The following is a 24,985-nucleotide window of genomic DNA, read 5'->3' as shown; positions in this document are numbered from 1 at the left end:
GAAATAATAGAAATTGCATCATGTGGCATATTGATACTCATGTGGGTTCATCCTTTAGCTCTGCCCCAAAGACCCCTGCCACTTGAGCTAATGGAATAACTGAATGCAATAGTAGGTTGTCATCCTCTATGTGGACCAGCGCTACAGGGGATTGAGAGACATTTGCCAATGATTTTCACAAATATTTTCAGACCACAGAGGTATGGCAAGGTTCAGGAATCTTGGATTCTGTTCTGGGCTCTGGAGGGCAATGTGCTGTAGTAGGACTCTTCTTCCCAATTTCCCTCCCCACCCACCCCCAAGATTAAGCCTTTCTATTCTGTCCCTCTAACCCAGTGGTCACCAACCCATCTGTCAAGGTTCCTTCCCCACTCTGAACTCTAGGGTACAGATGTGGGGACCCACATGAAAGACTCCCTAAGCTTATTCTTACCAGTTTAGGTTAAACACCTCCCCAAGGTACAACTTTGCCTTGTCCTTGAACCCTATGCTGCCACCACCAAGCGTTTTAAACAAAGAACAGGAAAAGAGACCACTTGGAGATGTCTTCCCCCAAAATATCCCCCCAAGCCCTACACCCCCTTTCCTAGGGAAGGCTTGATAAGAATCCTCACCAATTTGTACAGGTGAACACAGACCCAAACCCTTGGATCTTAAGAACAATGAAAAAGCAATCAGCTTCTTAAAAGAAGAATTTTAATTAAAGAAAAGGTAAAAGAATCACCTCTGTAAAATCAGGATTGAAAATACTTTACAGGGTATTCAGATTCAAAACACAGAGGATCCCCCTCTGGGCAAAACCTTAAAGATACAGAAAACAGGAATAAACCTCCCTCTTAACGCAGGGAAAATTCACATAAAACAAAAGATAAACTAATCCGCCTTGCTTGGCTTACCTATACTGGTTGCAATATTGGAGACTTGGATTAGGATGGGTTGGAGAAAATGGATTTCTGTCTGGCCTTTCTCAGTCCCAAGAGAAAACAAACACGTAAACAAAGAGCACAAACAAAAGCCTTCTCTCCCTCCCCCAACCCCAAGATTTGAAAGTATCTTGTTCCCTTATTGGTCCTTTGGGTCAGGTGCCAGCCAGGTTAGCTGAGCTTCTTAACCCTTTACAGGTAACAGGATGTTGCCTCTGGCCAGGAGGGATTTTATTGCACTGTATACAGAAAGGTGGTAACCCTTCCCTTTATATTTATGACACCATCTCTCGTGATTTCCGGCGGTGTAGCAGAGCAGCCACTAAGGCAGGCTCCCTGCCTGCCGCAGCGCCACGCTGCTCCTGGAAGTGGCCAGCACGCCCCTGCGGACCCATGGAAGGGGCAGGGGTCTCCGTGCGCTGCTCCTGCCTGCAAGCACCACCCCCACAGCTCCCTTTGGCCAGAACAGGGAACTGTGGCCAATGGGAGCTTTGGGGGCGGTGCTCGCAGAGATGGGTAGCATGCAGAGCCACATGCCCCTGCCTGCCCCTTCCAGGGGCCACAGAAGCACGTTATCTCCTTCCGGGAGCAACGTGGGGCTGGGGTAAGCAGGGACCCTGCCTTAGCCTTGCTGCGCCACTGACTGGGAGCCACCCATGCTAAGTACTGCCCAGTGGGAGGCCGCACCCCAACCCCCAGCCCTGAGCCCCCTTGCAGAACCAGCACTCCAAACCCCCTCCTGCACCCCAACACTCTGCCCCCGCCCGGAACTCCCTCCTACATCCAAACACCCTCCCAGAGCTTGCACCTATCACTCCCTCCTGCACCCCAACCCTCTGCCCCATGTTCAGCCCAGAGCCTTCTCCCACACTATGAACTCCTGGGCCCCAGCCCAGAGAAAGTGAGTGAGGGTGTGGGAGAGCGAGCAATGGAGTGAGCGGGGCGGGTCTTTGGGGAAGGGGTGGGGCCTCGGGGAAGGGTACATCCTGGGTTGCCCTTAAATTCAAAAAGTGATCTTGGGCGTAAAAAGGTTGGAGACTACTGCTCTAACCTATTCCTGGCCCAGCCCTGTCTCTTCTTTCCCAGTTCAATACTGCATTCCTCAGGCTTCTCAGCCCAGTCCTAGTTTCCCTGCTGTGACTCAATCTCTTTTCCCCAGTCCTCCATCCTGGCTCCTTGTCCAATCTGTTTCTTCCCCTTGGCCTCCAGTTTTCCACCCCAACCCATGTTTCCCCTTCACTGACATTCAGACCCATTCTTCTTGTCCAATCAGTCTCACTTTTCCTCCAGCTCCCTGTCCAATCTTTTTGCTCCCCCCCGGCAATCATCTGGCTCCTCCCCCCCCTTTCCTTCACTTCCTTCCAGTCCCATTCTCCCTGTCCAGCTCCCAGTTGCAATCTACTTGTCCAGCAAGTCCCAGTCCCTCGAACCCCACACTTCCTAGTTACAGTTTCTCTCCTTCCCCTTCCAGTCTGTTTCTACTCCTTCTCCTCTCCCCTGGTACACTCCCCTTCCTATAGTCAAGTCAGCCTTCCCTGGGGGTTGTATCTTGATGTGGTGGGAAGGTTTGTGAGTTCCAGTGACCTGGAGAGCTGTGCTATAGGATCACCCCAACTGAACAGGTCAAAGGGTAGGGACCAAACAAATAGCAGTCCATTGTAGGGATAGACCAGACTCCTTAGCCCCAGTAGATATCTGATCTAGGAGAAGGCATACTCTATATTCAAACAGAGGCTGTCTGACCCACTAGTCAGTCAAATAGTATCCTATTAATTTATTTTGATCTTTGAGTTTATGGAAAATCTTCTTTGGAAGAGCTCTACTTTAGCCTGTGTAATTGATAAGTTCTGAAAACTAACCTGCAATTCCTGTTCCCACAGGAAATTGTTAAATAGCCTCTGCAATTACATTATTTAGGATAAAATTACTGTGCCTATAGCTGAATCCGGAAGTTTACACTTGATCTTGGTTTGCCCAATTTTGTATATAATGGAGTTTTATGCTTTTCTCTGAAGTATATGGAATTGATCACTGCTAGCAGCAGTATACTGAGCTAAATGGACCACTAAATTGTTCTGGGGTTTGTTCTTATAGCCAGTTTTTAGTGTAAATAGGAATTCTTTAACAACACTTTTTTGGTTTTCAGTGAGTCAGCATGTTTCTGTAGGATCAGGAACATCCCATCTCTCCCCTCTTAGGTGTGGGGTACTCAGTCCTCTGCTTTGCGGGGGCTGGGGGGTTGTGGAAGAGAGGAGTAGGTGAAATTTACTAATGTCCAGTGATTGCTTCCCTTTTGACAGCAGCATCAAGGAAGAGAGATTAGAAGTGGTTGTAGAGCTGGTCAGAAAAACTCAGATAAAACACTGTTTTGTTGGAATTCGCCAGTTTGGTGAAATCTGAACTATTCTCAGAGATGGGTTCAATTTCACCACAGTTCTGATGGAAACCTGCCTGGTATCCTACCAGCTCACCTGCCAAGCACTTCAGGAGCCCCAGTGGAGTGCTACTGGGTAGCCCTTACTTCCAGACTCTGCAGTTCTAGGGCAGCCCACTATGCAGACTGCTCTGGAGCCAGGGCTCTTTCCTTTCATGGAGAATATCTAAATTTTTGGTTTTCATTCCTAATCAGAATGAAACCAGATTACAAAATATCAAAATCCTCTGCAAAAAGGAATTACCTTTCTCCACTCCACTCCAGGTATAGGCAGATAGACAGATGGTTCTGCAAGAGGGGAGAGGGAAACTCGGCACTGAATATGCCAGTTTCATGACAAGTGACCCATCCGTTGCTCTCCCTAGATTTCTTCACCTTTTTTCCTTTCAGCCCTAACATAGAGGCTACTGGAGGTGCTTCTTCCCAGGCTGGCAGTTTTCTTTGGAAGAGGCACAGGTGGCTGCTATCCTGGGCCATCTATGCTGGTTGAAATCAAGAATTTCTTAGGCAGTTGGTGGGGGTGCGTCTGCTGTTCCTAGATGACTGAAGGATGGAGGAGAGTGAGATGCAGATAGAAACATGCACTTTCAAGTTAAAACAGACATTTAAAAAAATATACCATGAGTGGCCCATAACTCTCTTTAATCCTCACTGTTTTATGAAGTAAGATCAGTGACACCAGTCACACTAAGATATATTGAGTCTCCTTGTATTTGAGGAAATTATTTTTCTAGCTGTTTTTCTGTTGTTTGTCATAAACCAAAATTATTTTCCTTGCTCCACTTTGTTGATTTTAGTTTCCTATTTGGATTCAGATATAAATTTCTGTCTCTAAACATTCCATTTACCTTCTTAGGGACACTGCCAAACTCTGCCTTTTTTCTTCTCTACAGCTGGCCTGGATCTTTTAATTGCTGATTTTTAATAATTCAACTTGATCACTGTAACTCCTTGTTTGCGGAACTTCCTGTTCAGTCCAGCTGCCCACTATAGTTTATCTAGGGTACAGCAACAAAGCTTCTCCTGGGACTAAGCCATCTTAGCATCTTACTCCTTTTTTGAAATGATCAGTTTGGCTCGGGGGTTCAAATGTCCTTACTACATGTGGTATTATCGTAGCTTTCTGGAGATAAATATATTAAAGATTGTGAGGCACTCAGATACTACAGTGATGAGGGCTACATAGACAAATATGGCATGGGTGGGAGAAGAGAATGAGATTGCCACTTCCTGGAAAAGGGATGGCTATAGATCAGTGGTTCCCAAACTTGTTCTGCTGCTTGTGCAGGGAAAGCCCCGGCCGGGCCGGTTTGTTTACCTGCCGCGTCCGCAGGTTCGGCCAATCGCAGCTCCCACTGACCGCGGTTCGCAGCTCCCACTGACCGCGGTTCGCAGCTCCAGGCCAATGGGAGCAGCTGGAAGCGGCAGCCAGTACGTCCCTTGGCCTGTGCCACTTCCCACAGGCCCCATTGGTCTGGAGCAGCGAACCGCGGCCAGTGGGAGCTGCGATCGGCTGAACCTGCGGACGCGGCTGGTAAACAAACCGGCCTGGCCCGGCCCGGCCAGGGCTTTCCCTGCACAAGCAGCAGAACAAGTTTGGGAACCACTGATCTATAATACTGTGAATGTCAAAAACAAAGTTTGATGGTAAAAGATTGTAACTGAAAAATCAGAAGATTTGGGGAAAGGCAGACGACTGGGATGAAGGCCTTCAGAGAATCATACAGTAGAACCTCAGAGTTATGAACACCTGGGGAATGGAGGTTATTCATAACTCTGAAATGTTCATAATGGAACAAAATATATTTTTTCTTTCAAAAGTCTACAATTGAACATTAACAATACAGCTTTGAAACTTTACTATGCAGAAGAAAAATGCTGCTTTCCCTGTATTGTTTTGTTGGTTATGCTTAATACAATACTGTACTGTACAGTGGATTGGACTAGATGACCTCCTGCGGTCCCCTTGCAACCCTGATATTCTATGATTCGCTTTTTTTTGGTCTTTGCCTGATTGTGTACTTCCAGTGCCAGGTCTGTGGTTGACTGGTCAGTGTGTAACTCTGAGGTTCTACTGTCGTTTTTATTTGACTCTACAGAGTTTGTGGGAAAAACATAACACTATCCCAGGTGGTTGCTGGTACAACACATTGGCTGGTATATTCTGTTTCCAGGGTAGGCTTGGAAGTTAGAGGGAGTGATGATCAAAGCATTGTCTTGATTACATCACCAATTCTGTTTCTGGGTTACCTTGCTACCATCAAAATGGCAAACCTATAATATTGGTTTGCCGGTGTAGACCAATAGACTCAATGTTGTTGCAGAATACTGAGTGAGAATAATGTTCAGCCTTTGGGTTACTCGCCCAGTGAGCTAGTAAGACGACATGATCATCATTTGCCATTGTCCATCGATACTGGGGTTCTTAGATGTTCTTCTCTTTATACTGTCCTCACAGCACCTTAGTGTATAGGTAACCAGTGACAGATGAAGTATTTTGGAAGGGAACTAGGGTGCAGTTGCCCTATTCTGTGGCCAACCAGCTGTAATAGAGTTTTTATGTCCCTGTGTTCTGGCTGCAGTGGAGTCTAAGAAAGTTTTCCTCTCACCACAGCATGTGCAAAGTCTAGAGCAGTGTCCTGAGAGGTCACCAGTCTAGTGAATAAGAGCTTTCTCTGCTCACATACAGAGTAAAATCTTTTTTGTTATTAAGAATTTTCCGTCTTCACAATCCAAATCAATCACATTTGGAGCAGCTCTGAAAAATGAGTCCCTAAGGTTTCTAAACATGGGTACCCAAAGTCAGAAATACTCAAAATAGAGCCACTTTGGAACATGTAGACCTTAAACCTCCTCACTATTTAAGTTAGTGTAGTGTTCACACACCATATTATGAATTAACTAGGGATCTGAAAAAGAACTGTGGTTCTTGAGGTATGAAAAATATAAAGATAATCGGGCCATTCCTTGAGAAATTGGATGACATAAGTAACTTTCAGACTCCAAGTATGACTTAGTACAATACATTTTTTAAAAACTCATCGAACAAAACAAAGCAAACCTGGATTCATGAGGCATCCGTTTTTGACTTACCCATGACTTGCAAGGCATTTCACACAGGGGTGCATCCAGTATATATTTTTGACTGGTTAATCTCTTTGATCATACTTTTTGCACCTCACAAAGCAGAGGTTGTCTTGTTTTACTGGAGGTCCTGTGCAGTTAGGATTTTCTCTTTTCATAATTCTTGTTTACAGAAGTTACTGTCATCTAACATTAGGAACTCCATATTGCTGCCAGTTTTTAGACCCCATTTTAAAATGTGTGTTTTGAATCTGGTCTTTCATTAATGTTTATCTAGATCTTTGTATACATTTAAGCCATGCATGAAACACTTCCAGTAAACAGCTATATATTTTGTAATAGTTTAAAAGCGTTTGGGAGTTTTTGCTTTCATATGTATACTTTTTGAGCCATTCAGGGTCACTGAAATTGAACTGCTCTATCACGCTCTACTTGCCACATTTTTCAGCTGGAAGCTATTCTGTACAGTTGAATGTTGCAAGGGACCGTCCATTACGAGAGGATGTGTGATTTACTTTCCTAGACAAATAATTTCTTACTGTCCCCTGTAACAGTAAATCTCAGTCTTTTCAGGTCACCAACTGTAGTTGCTTCAAATAACTGCAAGTCAAGACTGGCACAGATACTTGGCGCCTGTCTAATTAAAAGGACTATAGGAGTTTAAGGATCAGATAAGAGGATATTCTAAAAGGATGAGGGGCAGAGTGGCAGGGAGCTATATTTGTCACATTTACCATACACCAATTATACGGTTTTTCTTTAGAATTAATTCCTCCTGGGCTTCAGATTTACAAGCCCTTTTACAACTATATTAATTTGCACAAGATGTGAATGTCTATTTTCTTTCATTTTTTCTTTTTGTGAGACCAATGCTATATTAAGGCCCTGGCTTTCATTATTATGAATAGTCTCAGAGCAATTCTTTTATACCTTTCTGTCCTTACATTGCCCTGTCACGCTTCAGAAGGGCAGCTGTGACTATTTTCTTTTACACTCAAAGCGTTCTTTGCTACATGGCTCAACTCCTGCAGGGGGTGCTGCAATTCAGGCAGTTGGCACCTTTCTCTAGAGATGTAGGCAGTTTCACAAAGCACTTAGCCTAGCCTGCAGCTAGGGATTCTGCTGTCATGGGAAAAACTTAGAGAACAGAGATTTTAGATAGAAACTTTACGTCTAGTCTGAACAGTTTGACTTCAACGTTGAAGTCAAACAGATGTCTCTAGAAGGCTATCCAGTTTATATTTAAAAAATATGAAGGGATGTGTTTTGCTTTAGTGTTATATCTACAGAATGTCAAATGCATGCATATATATCAAGTAAATACAAATAAATTCCACTATCGCTTGTGAGGCCAGAAAAAAATTAATTCCTTAGTAAAATGAAAAAAAAAAAAGATAGTTACAGACGAAGTGAATGGACACATGCAACAAATGATTAGCTGGGACATTTTGGTGTGAATTATGAACATGAACTTGCAACAGAATATATTTAACCCTTTCTCCTGTGTGAAATTAATTTGAGAGCTGCTGTTAGCAAGTTTGTTAGCTCTGTTTTCTTAAACTCTTCTAATATACATATTTTCTGAGTTGTGATCTAGCATTATTCCCAGGGGTTCTCCAAGAAAGGAAGTAAAGAATGTTCTTTTGAAAAGCATGAAGTGGGAAAATGTTTAGAACTATTTATAGCAGCTCTTAGGCTGTGGAAATCCCAGACATTATCATCTATTTATATATATTCTTTGGGTTAAAAGGGTAAAGCCCAGAAATTTTATTCAAAAATCTACATATACTTTTATCCAAGTTAAACTAATAAGTTTTGGTTTAGGTTGTTTTTTTTGGGGGGTGGGGGTGGGGAAGGGGGAACAGCCGTTTGAAATATTAGTGATAACTAATAAAAAGAACTCTAGAAACAAGATAAATACAGTACATGGTGTTCAGCAGAGCAAACATACACTTTACATTTGGAAAGGAGTATCATTTTTTTTCCATACTGCTGGAGGGCCCCACTCTCTGAGGTGCTGATCATCCTGATCTCCTGTTGATTTCACTAGGAGTTGAGGCTGATCAGCTCCTTGAAGGATCAGGGCCCAGGTGGTTTCAGTTTTTCATAATAACTGCAAATTAGACAGTTTGATTGATGGGGACTCTTTGCTTCAGGATTTTTTATACCAACTGCTACAGAAAATCTTCATATCGGGTAAACTGACACTATTGCTGAGTTACCATAAACTGAGTTATTCCAGCTGAAATTACCTAAACAATTGTGACTGAATAACAAACTATTTTATTGTAAAGTTGCAGAACTATAGTATAATAGCCCCCCAAAATTATTAAAAACAAAATTACAGTCTCTTCTTGTTTTCATACATCAAATCCGCTCTCTGTTTAAATCTTTCTTTTGAACTTTTTCCAGGAGGCCCTTTAATTGGTAATCTTTTCTAGATATCACTGTTGATTTGTGCTTGCAGCATGACCATGTGTATTATATGTATATCTTGTTTTATTTGTTTAAATTAGGGTCCAATCCTACAACTCTTGGAATATAAATTCCACAGTTAGATGCCTAGCAGGATTGGGACCACAGATTGAATAAAGGTGCTCATCTTCTTATGTTTTTATACAGCACAGATCACATTGGCTACTGATACTCAATTTAAAAAGGTTTTTTTCATGTAAAGTTTGTGATAATTTTGCCACAGTCAAGTAATTGGCATCTCTTAACTCCAACAACTCCAGTTATTCAGTGTTGCAAAGTACACTACAGACAATGACTTATCTAGTACACAGTTGACAACAGTGATGTAAATAATCAACAGACAAAATAAACTGTCACCTCAGCATTAAGTGAAAGGTTGTATTCACACAGAAAGAAGACAAAATATAGTTTATAAGTAGAAGAGTCTCATATAGCAATATTATTTTGTTCTGATAATCTTCGTGCATATGTCTCCTCCATTATAACACGCATAATATTGTAACACTGTTAATAATAAATGCCTGTGAGCGTACTAAGTAAACTTGTCCATCACTGTGATTGCATTACAGTGCAAAATCAGTTCTGTTGCTAAAAAGTCACCTACGTCATATTATGACAAATGTGTGCCTTCAGTTACTCCCCACTGTGGAGATATAATATACAAAAAATACAACCTGATTCTCCTTTCATAATCCAACACTTTACCACAACATCCTTCTATTAGTATTGTTGTATTAATTTAGATTAATAAGTGGGTCAAAGGGTAAACATAACCCAGTCACTGTCCAACGTTAAACAGTGTTCAACAAAGGTCAAGAGTTTGGTTGTACAGAGACCTTGCTTAGTACCGTGACAAACACATCATTAAAATCATTTAAACCTTTTATTAAGAAAAAAAAGAAGGAAAAACAGTTAAAGGATATGAAATTAAGTATTAAGTAAGGCTTTCATTTTAACAATATCCCTTGTTTCCTTTCCCTGGAGAGAGTTTTTAGAAGTAAAAAAACCCCTTGTTTGACAGTCTTTTAGATGGTAATAACTGTCCTTTTGGGGGAAAGAAAATAAGTTAGTTGAGATAGGCTGGAACTGCTGCTGTTAAAGTCTGATCCCATTTTATCTTCAGTGGGATTCAGCTGGAGTGGGTGGGGTGGCAATGTCATCTGGATCCCTCTCTTTGGCACAGTCTGATCAGGACATCCCTCAGGATTAGAATGAAGAAGAGTCCCAGGGGATGGCAGGGTTGGCAGCCATGATGGCGAAGCTCACTCCAGGAGCCTTGGTCTGTTCTTCAATCTCCCCACCTGCCCCAAGTCTCTTTCTTTAAGGACCCAAAAAGGGAGTGATGGATGGATAGCCCAATTTCTTGTTATTTGTCCACCAGTTAGACCTAATACACATTCATTTGGTTCATTTATGTCTGGTTCCACATCCTCTATTTTTATTAAGCATGATTTCGATACAGTGCTTGAACTATACCAGGAGGCCTTAATATCTCTGCATTTCTCCCAACAACTTCACAACCTTCTAAAAAAACTAAAACAGGTTTAGAGAGAGTTAGATAGTCCTGTGTTCTAACAGACTGACTTACCCAGAGGGCTTCCATATTGACACTAGTGCAGCCATTTATCGCCTCATTATCAGCAACGTATATACTGCTCCTAGCACCATCTGAGACAACATTAGGTATTTTTCAAAGGAGAGGTATTCTCCCAGTGTACTGGTACAGTATATACTTCACTTTTCCCCATATATTCATGAGATCAACTCTTCTGATTCCTGTCCATTAGTTCAGGAGAATGATGGGGCCAAATGAAGTCTTTCCACCACTTTGTCTTGTACCAAGTCCATGGCTTTGTTCATCTTTACACTGTTCACTTATCCAGTTGTTTGTTTCTGCATGTTGCTGTGTTCGTTCTGATCTCAGACTTTTCATCCCACCTCAGTTTCTGAGTGATGAATTTCCCTTGTTTGTACGGTGATGACTGAACTGACATGCTTTTGTTTCTCTTTCCATTCTTCATTCAGTTTCTGTGGGCTAGTATTCACCAAGTGTTCGCTCCTTGGTTGTGTTGACCAGTGTATCATAGTCCATCTGCAACACTCCTCTAAGCTATCTACTGGTTTGCTCCAGCACTGTTTCTGCTATTATAATACTTTGCAAGTTGTTTTTTTGGTCAGATTCGCTGTAGGAGACTTCTGCAGTCAGAAGGCCAGACATGCCCTTTCACTGGTTGCTTTTACCATTAGCTACCCTCACTAGGTTTAGTATGCAAGTCAAAGCAAAGTCTCAGGATGTGGTGCTGCAGTGAACATACAGCTACTAGGAGCCACTAGTCAGATTTGAGTGATTCACAGGGACCAGCTGCAAGCAAACCACCCTTTGTGGGTGCAGCTGTCTACTATGTAGAGGACCATTTTACCTAACCCCATACATCCTAAAAATCAACTCTACCTCTTAAAAATAGTAAAGTAAAACTTTAGTGCCAGTCACTGAAAATTAAGTAGTATAACTCTCCCAGCAAAAAGTTGGAATGGTTGGACATGGAGTTTGTGTTGAACATTTTTGCAATTATAGACTCCTCCTCTTTTATGAGGAGACAGCCCACAAGGTGAGTGGTACTGGGAAGGGATGACACACCACAGGCCATCTATTGTGGGAGGAAATTCTCCTTTATCTAGCCAATGGGAGGGAGACACGAGGTGGAAAAAAAATTAGTGGAGAGAGGAAAGCCAGTTTAAATGGAATTTCAACAGCTTTCTTTTGGATGCAAAAATTAGCTTCACTTAGCTGACATCATTAAATGGAAAAGGTGGCAACTCATGTGCAAATAAGTAGATATTAATGTTTTCCTCGATCTGACCACAGAAAAGCATTGAATTTAAATGGGAAAATTTACTTGCAGATTTCGATAGATTTTGGTCCTGATGCTCAGTAGAAAGATTATCTAAAGTCTATGACAATATATCATATTCAACAATCTACTACCCAGATTTCCTCAGAACCAGAGCCACAGTGGAACAGAGTTCTACTTCACCAATTTCCAGTTACAGAGGAAGTGATGTTCAGGCACTACCTGAAAAAAATGGTTACTCACCTCTCGTAACTGTTGTTCTTCGAGATGTGTTGCTCATATCTATTCCAATTAGGTGTGTGCGTGCCGCGTGCTCAGTCATCAGACAGTTTTTCCCCTAGCAGCACCCATCAGGTCAGCTGTGGAGCCCCCTGAAGTGGCATCTTCATGGCGCTCAATATATGACCCTGCTGACCTGGCACCTCCTCAGTTCTTTCATGCTGGTTACTCCTACAGAGGGGAAGGCAAGTGGGTTTGGAATGGATATGATCAGCACATCTCAAAGAACAACAGTTATGAGAGGTGAGTAACCGTTTTTTCTTCTTCGAGTGATTGCTCATACTGATTCCAATTAGGTGACTTTCAAGCCTTACCTAGGTGGTGGGGTCGGAGTTAAGGAAATGCTGATTGCAGCACCGCTCTGCTGAAAGCCGCGTCATCTCTGGCATGACGGATGATGGCATAGTGAGAGGTGAAGGTATGCACCAAGGACCAAGTTGCTGCCCTGCAGATTTCTTGGATCGGGACCTGGGCCAAGAACGCTGCTGACGAGGCCTGGGCCCTAGTAGAGTGTGCTATAAGAGCTGGGGCTGGTACTTTGGCCAGTTCATAGCACATGCGGATGCACAACATGATCCAGGAAGATATTCTTTGAGATGAGACTGGGAGCCCTTTCATCCAGTCTGCCACCTCTATGAACAACTGGTTCAATTTTCTGAACGGCTTAGTGCACTCGATGTAGAAAGTTAGTGCTCGCCGAACATCGAGGGAGTGCAGCCTCTGCTCCCGGTTACTGCCATGAGGCTTAGGGTAAAAGACAGGCAGGAAAATGTCCTGTCTGGTGAGGAAGTGCAACACCACCTTGGGGAGAAAGGCTGGGTGCAGCCTGAGCTGTGGGCCTTTAGCTCAGACACCCTCTTCACAGAAGTAATGGCGACCAGGAAAGCTACCTTCCATGACAGATACAGGAGGAAGCAAGGTGCCAGTGGTTCGAATGGGAGCCCCATGGGCCTGGAGAGGACCAGGTTAAGGTCCTGCGCAGGGACAGGCTGCCTGATCTGGGGATGTAGGCAGTCCAGACCTTTGAGGAAGCGATCAACCATAGGGTTGGGGAAGATGGATCAACCAGACGCTCCTGGTGGAAGGCCGAGATAGCAGCGAGGTGTACCCTTATGGAAGACGCTGCCAGGCCTTGCTGTTTCAGGTGTAGGAGGTAATCCAAGATGAGAGGTACAGGTGCCTGGAGGGGGGAGGTATACGATGCTGGTCAGACCAGCACAAGAATCTCTTTCACTTTGCCAGATACTTGGCTCTAGTGGAGGGTTTCCTGCTCCCAAGGAGGACGTCCCTTATTTGTTCTGAGCACAGAAGTTCCATGGGGTTCAGCTACAAAGCTTCCAAGCCGAGAGGTGGAGGGACCACAGGCCGGAGTGATGGAGGCAACCGTGGCCCTGAGTGAGTAAGTCAGGGGGGAGAGGTAATGTGACTGGTGCATCCATCGACGGTGCCAGTAGCTAAGTGTACTGGTGTTGTCGAGGCCATGCTGGAGCTATCAGTATACCTTTGTCCCCTCCCTGTGGACCTTGAGCAGGACCTGGTGCACGAGAGGGAACTGGGGAAAGGCGTAGAGCAGGTGACCTTTCCAGGGTAGCAGGAATGCATCCGTGAGTGAGCCTGGAAAGAGCAGAACATTGGGCACTTCTTGTTGCGTGGGGTGGTAAACAGGTTGACCTGGGGAAACCCCCACCTTTGCAAAATGGAGTGTATATCATCCAGCCGGATGGACCACTTGTGTGTGCAGAAGGACCTGCTGAGGTGTTCCGCCAGCATGTTCTGAACTCCTTGTAGAAAGGATGCTTCTAGCTGAATGGAGTGGGCTATGCAGAACTCCCACAGCCGGAGGGCCTCCTGGCACAGGAGAGAGGAATAGGCTCCACCCTGCTTGTTGATGTAAAACATGGCCGTGGTGCTGTCCGTTAGAGCTGCTCCGCACTCGCCTTGCAGTCAGGCCTGCTGGCAGGCTAGGCGCACCGCCCTCAGCTCCTTGATGTTGATATGTAGGGAGAGCTCATTCTGCGACCACAGGCCCTGTGTTTGGAGGTCTCCCATCCCAGAGCTGATGCGTCCATAACCAGGGACAAGGAAGATTGGGGGTTGTGGAATGGGACTCCTTCGCACACTGCTTGAGGATTGAGCCACCAGTGGAGGGATGTGAGGACCTGCCCTGGCACCGTGACTACTGAATTCAAGCTGTTGTGCCCCGGGCGGTAGGCTGTAGTGAGCCATGCCTGCTAAGGTCTGAACCGCAAACAGCCATGTGGCCGAGGAAACTTAGGCACTCCCTTGCTGTTATAGTTGGGAATTGCTGGAGGCTTTGAATTATGTCCGTGATGGCTCAGAATCGGGTCTCTGGCAGAAGAGCTCCCGCCTGGACCGAGTGTAACACTGCCCCAGTGAGTTCTATTCTTTGGGTTGCTTCCAAGGTTGACTTCCCCAAGTTGAGGAGGAGACCCAGTTGTTCGAACGTGTACCTGACAAATGGATTTGGGACTCCACCTGCCCCCTGGTGCAGCCCCTGAGCAACAAGTCGTCGAGGTAGGGGTATACTTGCACCTGCTGTCGATTGAAGAAAGCAGCCACGACCAACATGCACTTGGTGAACACTTGGGGGGGTGGTTGAGAAGCCGAATGGTAGGACAGTGAATTGGTAATGCTTGTGGTTGACCACGAAGCATAGGAAGTGCCGATGTGCAGGACGGATCACTATATGGAAGTATGTGTCCTTCATCTTGAGTGCGGCATACCAGTCTCCTGGATCCAGGGAGGGGATAATGGCGCCCAGGGAGACTATGCGGAACTTCAACTTTACCATGAATTTGTTGAGTCCATGCAGATCTAGAAAGGGTCCGAGACCCTCCTTGGCCTTGGCGATTAGGAAGTATCGGGATTAGAATCCCTTGCCCCTTAGCTCCTGAGTAACCCCCTCCACCACTCCTGTGACAAATGAAGAGTGTGGGGGAGCTCCCTTTTATAAACACCTAGCCAGCCACCAGTCCCTCTTGGTGTCTGTTCTCTGCTTGCTTTACCTGTAAAGTGTTAATAAGCCCATAGGTAAAAGAAAAGGAGTGGGCACCTGACCAAAACACCCAATGGGAAGGCTAGAACTTTTAAAATTGGGAAAGAAACTTACCCTGTGTCTGTTGTTCTCCGGAGAAGGAGACACGGAGCAGCAATGCTGTGTAAGGCTTGAACCAGGTATAAAAATTCATAGAATCATAGAATATCAGAGTTGGAAGGTACCTCAGGAGGTCATCTAGTCCAACCCCCTGCTCAAAGCAGGACCAATCCTCAACTAAATCATCCCAGCCAGGGCTTTGTCAAGCCTGACCTTAAAAACCTCTGAGGAAGGAGATTCCACCACCTCCCTAGATAACCCATTCCAGTGTTTCACCACCCTTCTAGTGAAAAAGTTTTTCCTATCCAACCTAAACCTCCCCCACTGCAACTTGAGACCATTACTCCTTGGTCTGTCTTCTTCAAGAAGAAATTATTTGGATAGGGAATGTTTCATTAGACACAATCAGGTTTATTTTTTATTTTGGCTTGTGGATCTCCCCTGTTCTAACCCCTGATGCTTTTGTTTGCTTGTAACCTTTAAGCTGAACCCCCAAGAAAGCTAGTTTGGGTGCTTAATTTTTGGAATTGCTCTTTTAAAATCTAGCAAAAGCCTAAGTTTCAGATGTAATTTATTCTTTTTAATAAAATTAACCTTTTTTTAAAAACAGGATTGGATTTTTGGTGTCCTAAGAGGTTTGTGCATATTCTGTTTGATTAGCTGGTGGCAACAGCTAATTTCCTTTGTTTTCTTTCTCTCTCTCTCTCTCTCTGTGTGAGTGTGAGTGTGTATGTGTGTAAGGGCTTGAGGGTACTCCACAGGGAGGAATTCCCAAGTGTTCCTTCCTGGGTCCAAGGGTGGGTTTTTTGTTTTGTTTTTGTGTTTTTTGTTGTTTTGTTATTTTTGCATTTGGCAGCGTTTACCAAGCCAAGGTCAGAGAAAAGCTGTAACCTTGGGAGTTTAATACAAGCCTGAAGTGGCACGTATTAGTTTTTAGAATCCTTGCAGGCCCCTACCTTCTGCACTCAGAGTGACAGAGTGGGGATTCAGTCTTGACCGCTCCCATGGCGAGGAGCATCTGCAGCTCCTGGATAAGGAATTGCTCCTGAGAGGGGTCCCTGAACAGGGACGGGGAAGGGAGTGGTAGGGAGGGTAAGAGCAGAACTGGAGAGAATATCCCACTTCCACCATGTGGAGGACCCAGTGGTCTGAAGTTATTTGGGATCAAGCACAGTAGAAGTGGGACAGACTATTCAGAAAAAACAGGGAAGGATCTAGACTAGACACCTGAGCACCGTCCTCGAGCACCCCTTTAAAAGGCTTGCTTGGAATCTGATGATGGTTTAGTCAGGCCCTGGCCGCCTTGCCCAGAGGTGGGATTTGAAGGCTTCCTTCTACTGTTCCTGCCCCTTCTCCTGAGGTCGAAGTGACCACCCCCACAAAAATCTTGCGACCCTCCCAAAAGCTTTTCAGATCAGGACCCCCAGTTTGAGAAACACTGGTTTCCCCCCATTAAATCTGTATAGTAGAGGGTAAAAGTACACAAAAGACCAGATTTCACGGAGGACACCAGATTTCATGGTCCATGATGTATTTTTCACGGATGTGAATTTAGTAGGGCCCTGCTCATTGAAAGTCAATGGAATTTGGGTTCCTAGCTGCCTAAATCACTTTTGAATGTGGTACTTAGGCTGCTAAGTCACTTAAGCACTTCTGAAATTTTTATGCCTAACCAGCCCCTTCTTTGTGCCATTTCACAAGTAATTCCCACATTAATTATTTTCAGTACCTTGAATTCTGAAACGTTAGCCAAAAGTATTCAAGCTTAGATGCTTAAAATGAATCATCTAAATCCATAATTTATGTAGGTGCCTCGGAGGGTGCAAGTGTGAATATACTGATTACCTGGTTTAGGTGCTTAATTATAGATTTAGGTGTCTAGCTTTAGACAACCAATCTTAAAACAGATCTGATCAGTTCACCAGCTTCCTATTTAAACCCTCAACTATCCACACAAATTGTTATAAATACTTTCTTTTTTATGTATTTTAGAGCTGTCAAGAGATTAAAAAAATTAATCACATGATTAATCGCACTGTTACACAATAATAGAATACCATTTATTTAAATACTTTTGAATATTTTCTACATTTTCAAATATATTGATTTCAAATACAACATTTACAAATGTTTGCACTGTAAAAAAATAGTATTTTTCAATTCACACAATACAAGTACTGTAGTGCAATCTCTTTATCATGAAAATTGAACTTACAAATGTAGAATTGTGTAAAAAAAAAACTGTATTCAAAAATAAAACAATGTAAAACTTTAGAGCCTACAAGTCTACTCAGTCCTACTTCTTGTTCAGCCAATCGCTCAGACAAACAAGTTTGTTTACATTTGCAGGAGATAATGCTGCCCACTTCTTGTTTACAATATCACCTGAAAGTGAGAACAGGTGTTCACATGGCACTGTTGTAGCCGGCATCACAAGATATTTATGTGCCAGATTAACTAAAGATTCATATGTCCCTTCATGCTTCAACCACCATTCCAGAGGACATGTGTCCATGCTGATAACAGGTTTTGCTCGATAACCATCCAAAGAAGAGTAGACTGATGCATAGAATAGACTGAGACAGATGCCACCGCCAGAAGGTTGATTTTCCTTTTTGATGGTTCGAGTTCTGTAGTTTCCGCATTGGAGTGTTGGTCTTTTAAGACTTCTGAAAGCATGCTCCACACTTCATCCCTCTCAGATTTTGGAAAGCACTTCAGTTTCTTAAACCTTGGGTTGAGTGATGTAGCTATCTTTAGAAATCTCATGCTGGTACCTTCTTTGCATTTTGTCATATCTGCAGGGAAAGCATTCGTAAAACAAACAACATGTGCTGGGTCACCATCCGAGACTGCTATAATATGAAATATATGGTAGAATGTGAGTAAAACGGAGTAGGAGACATACAGTTCTCCCCCAAGGAATTCAGACACAAATTTAATTCTTGCATTATTTTTTTAATGAGTGTCATCAGCATGTAAGTATGTCCTCTGGAATGGTGGCCAAAGCATGAAGGGGCATACAAATGTTTAGCATATCTGGCACATAAAGACCTTGTAGCGTCGGCTGCCAAAGTGCCAGGCGGACACTTATTCTCACTTTCAGGTGACACTGTAAATAAGAAGTGGACAGCATTATCTCCTGTAAATGCAAACAAACTTGTTTGTCTTAGCAATTGGCTAAAGAAGTAGGACTGAGTGGACTTGTAGGCTCTCAAATTTTACATAGTTTTGTTTTTGAGTGCAGTTATGTAACAAAAAAAAAATCAACATTTGTAAATTGCCCTATAGTACTTGTATGAGGTGAACTGAAAAATAGTATTTCTTTGGTTTGCCATTTTTACAGTGCAAATATTTGTAATAAAAAATAACAGTATAAAGTGAGCACTGTCTACTTTGTACACTATGTTGTAATTGAAATCAATACATATGAAAATTTTAAAAAACATCTAAATATTTAATAAATTTCAATTGGTATTCTGTTTAACAGTGCGATTAATTGCGATACATTTTTAAAATCGTGATTACTTTTTTTGAGTTAATCATGTGAGTTAACTGCAATTAATCGACAGCCATAATATATTTATAAACTTAATCATAAATACACCTTTAATGACAAAGAATCCCAAAAGAAACACCCCACCATGCTGCAGTTACAGGAAAGACATGTGTTAATGTAACAGTAAAGTCAGGGCACTTTGGTAATGCTTTTCAGCCAAAGATCTCAAAATGCTTTACAAGCACTTTAATTTTAATAACTTTGCAATGCCTGTGTGAAGTAATATTTCTTTCATTGTATGGATGGATAAACTAAGGTACAGAGAACATATATGACTTTCCCAAAGTGACACAGACTATCAGAGGCACAATCAGGAATAGGACACAGAGCACCTGTCAGTCATATGCTCTAACCATCTCGCTGCAAAATATATATTAACACTATAAGGTTGCAAATTTGCGCACACAGAAGTCAGGAGATGCAAACTTAAGCTTCTAATAGCAAGTTAAGTCTGCCACAATCCAAACAATGTATATTAAGTTATACATGTAAAAGTTTAACTCGTGATAACAATTTTACATATGTACAAGTGTCTGATTTAACATTATTTGTATAGCATAAGTAGAGTGCCAAGCACTTTAGAGATGGATATAAAGACAACCTCCAGATCACAAAATCCTTAGAGTCCAGAGAGACCACTTAAATAGACAATGAACAAACATAAGGAAGAGGGTGTGGAAATTGACAATGTAACATAATTGAATGGTGATGTTTTGCATTTGTATGAATAGTTCTACATTTTTCATTTTTTTTTATTATAAATAAGGTACTATGATTCTAGCTGTCAGTTAAACTGTGTCAGAGTGTTACCACTGAAATCTTCAAGAGTCTGAGGTCTTTCTGGATTCAAATTTGCACCCCAAAATCCTTCAGTATCTTTCTTAATTATGGACATGTAGATTCAACTGAATAACTATCTTCAAGAGATACCCAGATGTGGAAATGAAAAAAAAAAAACCCATGGAAAATAGAATCCCCCTCCCCTCGCCCCTTTTCTAAAAGTCTAGACTCCATTATTTGCATCTTATCTCTTTTACGTGAGACATCAAAATGTTCAGCATCATTACAGTCATTAAAGACATTCCTCTTTTTATTAAGCAAGAAACAGAACTTAGCTGGGAACAAAATAACAGCATTGATTCCCAGACTAGAGAACTCTGCTTTTAGTGACAATTTTTTTTATTCAAGCCTGTGTTGCCTGGGCAATGTCTGGAAAAATATAAATTCTGTTCTTTAAAGAGGAAGTACTCTGTCTCCAAACTTCTGAAATGGCTCTCTTTGTGTTTTACTGAAATATGATGGAGAAAGTGTCCAAAAATCATATTTCTAGTCAGGAGAATTTCAAGTGGGTGTGAATTTTAAAAGTTATTCTGGGAGATTCAACCATCAATGGGGTATATCAGATTTCTTCAAGAGTCCATTAAAAGTGGCATAAGAATCAACACTTTGAAACCTCTTCACAAAAGTCAAGTACATGTAAGTTACAGTTTATTGTAATGGTCTCAAATGTCTTGGTTTTCCTATGCAGTAACACATGGGCTAAATTCAGAGCAGGTCTGAATTTGCCCCGTCATTAATAAAAGTGCTATGTTGCTCCTAGAATTGTCTGTTTTAACTGATGCCCCTGAATTTTCTTGATCTAAAGGTTAAGATACAGGATTTTGGACTTCGGTTCAGTTTACTCAGTATAGGGACAGAGACATAGAATCATAGAATATCAGGGTTGGAAGGGACCTCAGGAGATCATCTAAGTCCAACCCCCTGCTCAAAGCAGGCACAATCCCCAATTTTTTTTGCCCAAGATCTCAAATGGCCCCTTCAAGGATTGAACTCACAACCCAGGGTTTAGCAGGCCAATGCTCAAACCACTGAGCTATCCCTCCCTCTATCTTCATTTAGCATCCAGAGTGTTACAGGTCAATTCACTTTCAGTCCCCCATGCACATCATTCCTCTTTAGGGTGGATTAAAAACCAATGATTTAAAAAAAAAAATAAAAAAAATTGGATTTTTTTGATAAAATGCTTTTTGAGGGAAAAAATCTATCTAAAGATAGTTTTAATTAAGACACTTTATAGCTCAAAGATATCTCATAATGGAATAGGGATTATAAATTCTAATTCTATAGTATGAGACAATATATTAATGTAATGTTTAAAAAAAGTTTTGTAAATGAGTTGCAATAGTTCATGGATCCAATCTTATGGGGTTCCAGAGGTTTCTGTATAGATTATTTAGGTTAATCTTTCTATCTACCCACTGGGACTCAGTGCTTAATCTAGAAGATACCATCAGAGATGCTTAGTTTTGAAGTTCCCAAACTGTGGATTTGTGTCTCCATGCTTGTTAACAGAAAAAATGTTTTAAAATAAATAAATAAATATATAGAGGTTTAGAAATAACAGACCTCACCCCTATTGTCCCTCTGCAAATTTGTGTACATAGAGTCAATCCCTTATTCTCTCACTAGAAGGGAAAACCTATAATGGCAGCAGGCCGTAAAAGAGACCCAGTTTGGAAATAAGAACCATTCAAGAAATATATGTTTGCTGATGATGTTTTAAAGAAAGTCACACTAGTGAACTGCTGGAAGTCACTTAAGCACTTGGATTCAGAGACTGTTGAAGTGATAATCTCACTTTTAACAGCAGTAGCTTCTTCTGCTGGTGTAGAAAGAATATTTTCTTCCTTTGGACTAATTCATTCCAAATTGAGAAATCGTTTGGGACCTGAAAAAGCAGGAAAGCTTGTTTTTCATTTCCAGATTATGAACAAACAGGAAAATGAAGGTGGAGACGACTGAGTTAGCTGCAGAAGCCAATATTTTAAGTTGATCATGTTGAGCTGGCTGACATAGTTGATTAAATTTTTGTTTTTGTTTTTTTAAAAAAATTTCATTTAAATATTTTAGTTAAAAACAATTTTAACAAAAACAAACCTGATTTTAAAAAATGTGAATGTTTAACTAAATTCAAAAATTAATATGCTTGTTTTGTTAAAATATTATATGTTTGCTGTTGAAGAAAAAAATCCAGAATACGTAACGTTGTTTTAGTTAAATAAAACAATTTAAATGTCTGTCTGATGATGTTCTCCTCCTAATACAGCATGGAAAGAAAATCCTCCAAATATTAATGATTAACCTGTTGAACTGGAGATAGTTCACCTACCCATGACTTCATAAATATCTGCTTCAATTGCCTTTGGTAAATGAAATAACCAAACAATCATTCATTTTCTGATATAGCTGTAAAAGTAATCTGAAAAGTTTTCAAAATAAATATTTTTTTTAAAATGTATAGTGTGTACCTTCTAAAAATGAAACCTACATCTATCTCTGAGTTGTGAAGAATATGTATTAAGGGTATAACAACCAACAAGAATGCACTTTTATGTAAAATCCATAATTAAATAGAGTCTCCCTAACTAGTGATTTAAATCAAATCCACTCTGTTCTTCTTTGTCTTTAGGTTTATCCCAGGACTCAAGTGACCACTCCACAACACTTCTCCTAATTGAGCTTTCTGTGCCCCTGACTTTGAGTGACTAAACCAGAAGGATATCTATGTCTCCACTCTAAGCCATCAAAATCTGAAGGGTGGCTTTCCTTCTGACCCACACCCCCAAAAGATCTTGCAGTACTTACCCCAAATGGCAGTCAACATTTGAAAAGTTCCCTTCAATACAACCAGACTTATGCAAGATAAAAAACGGAGAAAATTCAATTAAAGGTTAAGCAGAGGGGCCAGATGTCTGCTACATCCCCATTGTGACATGATCTTTTAACAAAAGGCAAAACTCCCGAAACCTGGAACTTTAGATCTCTCCAGTGAGTCAGCGTCTGGGATAGGTGATGTTAGAGAGCTTATTCCTTCACTCTACCACTTCCCTGGTCCTTCTCGCATGAACAGAGAGCAACAATACCTGAAGTCCGAAGGTGCAAACAACAACTACATCTATAAAGACATAAGGAGTGTCCCAGCAGTGTCTATTGATAAGTGAGTTCTTACCAGACAGAAAACTATCAACCTAAATTTCCTTTTACATCTTCTAGGCTCTTCTCTTTCTCTGGAGGTGATAGATTGGATCACCTTCCTAACAGCCCCATATTGACTAGTTTGGCATGTGAGGATGTGACCGTACGCTTCCCAGCTTATGGCTGCCTCTGCTGCTTAGTCAAAGGCATTGGCCTAAGAACAGGGCCTCAGACTGTCACAGTGAGAGAAGGCCCTTACACAGATTCTTTCTTGTATACCTCTATTACTAGCTAAATAATAAACATATACCTACATTCTTAGAGTATAGGCCTTTACAGACAGGCCTAAATATCTATATCCTAACAGGTGAGACTCCTGTAGATGCTACCTTTTAAGTGGTGGCAATCACAACATCATCATCTGATATAAAGTGAAATCTCTAGGTGTATATATCATGAGACTACACAAAGCCTCATTGGGATAGGATACAGTCTTACAGCATTATTTATTACGTTCTGAAAACAGGCATAGAACTGTCCAAAGTACAAACAAAGACAGTCTTGCCGAAGAGTTTACATTCTAATCTAGACGACACAAGAAGTGCTAGTTAAGAGGAGGTAATTTAACAGTTTATATTAGAAAATATATAGTAAATGTCTATTATTTTTCAACGTTTGTATTGCAGTTGTGGCTAAAGACAACAACCAAGTTGGATCCTGTCACAGAAGGTATTGTAAAAACAAATAATGCCCTGAAGAGCTTACAATCTAAAAGACAAGACATAACAGTCAGAGAATACAAACAAGCCATGGGGGTGAGAGTGGGGTAGACAAGACAACAGATATAACAGAATGTGCACAATTCTTAGCCAGTCAGTAGCACTGATCACTGCTCTCCACCTGCCTAGCCATTATCAGGTTGCAGTTTACTGTTTGCATTAAGGAAGAAGTGATTTTTAAGGAGGGACTTTGAAGGAGGTGGTGGCTCTAAGGATTAGGGAGCTGTTCTTAGGCACAAGAGGTAGTGTGTGAGAAAGTGCAAAAGTGCTTGTCAGAGAAGCAGAAAATCAGGTGATCAAGGCTGGCATCTTTGCAGAGTAAAGCTGGGAGGTGACCTGTGATAGAGAAACTGGCCAGGTGGATAGGGCGAGACTAAACTGTGGACAGCTTTGTAGGTAAGGACAAGAAATTTCTCTCTGATAAATTGGAAGAAAGGGAGCCAGTAAAGAGGGACTTAAAGGGTGAGCTCATAGCAAGTCAGAGCAATGAGCCAAGAAAATAATCTTAAGCAGAAGCATTTCAGCTGGACTTGAGTGGGGAGCAAGTTCAGGTACCAAGGCCAGTGAGATTACAGTAGATAAGGGGCCAATGAGCAGGGAGGATTTGGACAAGTGTTTTGGCAGAGAGGAAAGATTAGATCTTACAGATACTGTGCAGGGAGTGGCAAGATTTAGACATGATCTGGAGGTAAGATTCAAAAGAGAGGGACGAGTCAACGATGGATCCAGAATTATAGGACTGAGTGACAGAGGATCATGGAATTTTGTGGGCATTATGGAAAAAGTGGGGTTTTGGAGCAATTTGAATGTAGAGAGGGCGGTGGCCTGATAGAATAGGATATACTGGTTATAATTCCTTTTGATTTAAACAAAAGATTATGTGTATACACATGCACCCATGTAAATGAACCTGCCCTTTTGCCGACAAGTCCTCTTTCTCTGTAAGCAGGGTCTGTGCGACATCCTTATGTAAAGGAAGTTCTCCCACCTTTGTCAAGGCTAATTCTTCCTTGTTTACCCTGTGTTTCAGTCTGTGATCTTTTGATATTTAGATGTAAACATCCTGCTTTATAATTTGGACATGATGTCATCTTTGGAATCAGTAGACAATTTCTCAGTGTGCATCAGCATGGAGTAAGTTTATTATTGTCTCTTTTTCTACACATTGTACCCAGTATGTATTGAAGTTCACAATTCTGAGATTGAAACGCTGCTGTTTTAAGTTTATCCACGAGACAAAATTTAATTTCCACTGGTCATGGTAAAGTAACTATATTTCTTTAACGATTTCACTTTATATCAGATGATGAAGTTTTGATTGCCACCACTTAAAAGGTAGCATCTATAGAAGTCTCACCTGCCTCAGAAGCTGGTTATTTAGTGGAGAGATTCAAAGTTCCAGATTCAGGAGTTTTGCCTGTTTGCAAGTCACAATGGGGTTATAGCAGACATCAGGCCCAACCCTGCAGGATCAAACCATAAAGAGTTCAGTTTGGTTCTATTCCTTATC

The 24,985-nt window shown here is 41.8% G+C and overlaps 1 long non-coding RNA gene across 1 annotated transcript in view; it reads left to right on the top strand.

Annotated features, from left to right (window-relative positions):
* Nucleotides 1-23,529, top strand: part of LOC140908651 (uncharacterized) — a 29,303-nt gene extending 5,774 nt beyond the window's left edge. Inside the window, exons 2-3 of the long non-coding RNA XR_012157944.1 lie at nucleotides 22,191-22,718; nucleotides 23,383-23,529. This is a non-coding gene — a long non-coding RNA (uncharacterized lncRNA). The remainder of the gene's footprint in view (nucleotides 1-22,190; nucleotides 22,719-23,382) is intronic.
* Nucleotides 23,530-24,985: the final 1,456 nt, after the last annotated feature.

This window comes from Lepidochelys kempii, chromosome 3 (assembly GCF_965140265.1).
Source record: "Lepidochelys kempii isolate rLepKem1 chromosome 3, rLepKem1.hap2, whole genome shotgun sequence".
In the NCBI taxonomy this organism is placed as follows: Eukaryota; Metazoa; Chordata; order Testudines; family Cheloniidae; genus Lepidochelys; species Lepidochelys kempii.
The sequence above is the reverse complement of the archived record's forward strand: the minus strand, read 5'-3'. Positions and strand labels throughout refer to the sequence as shown.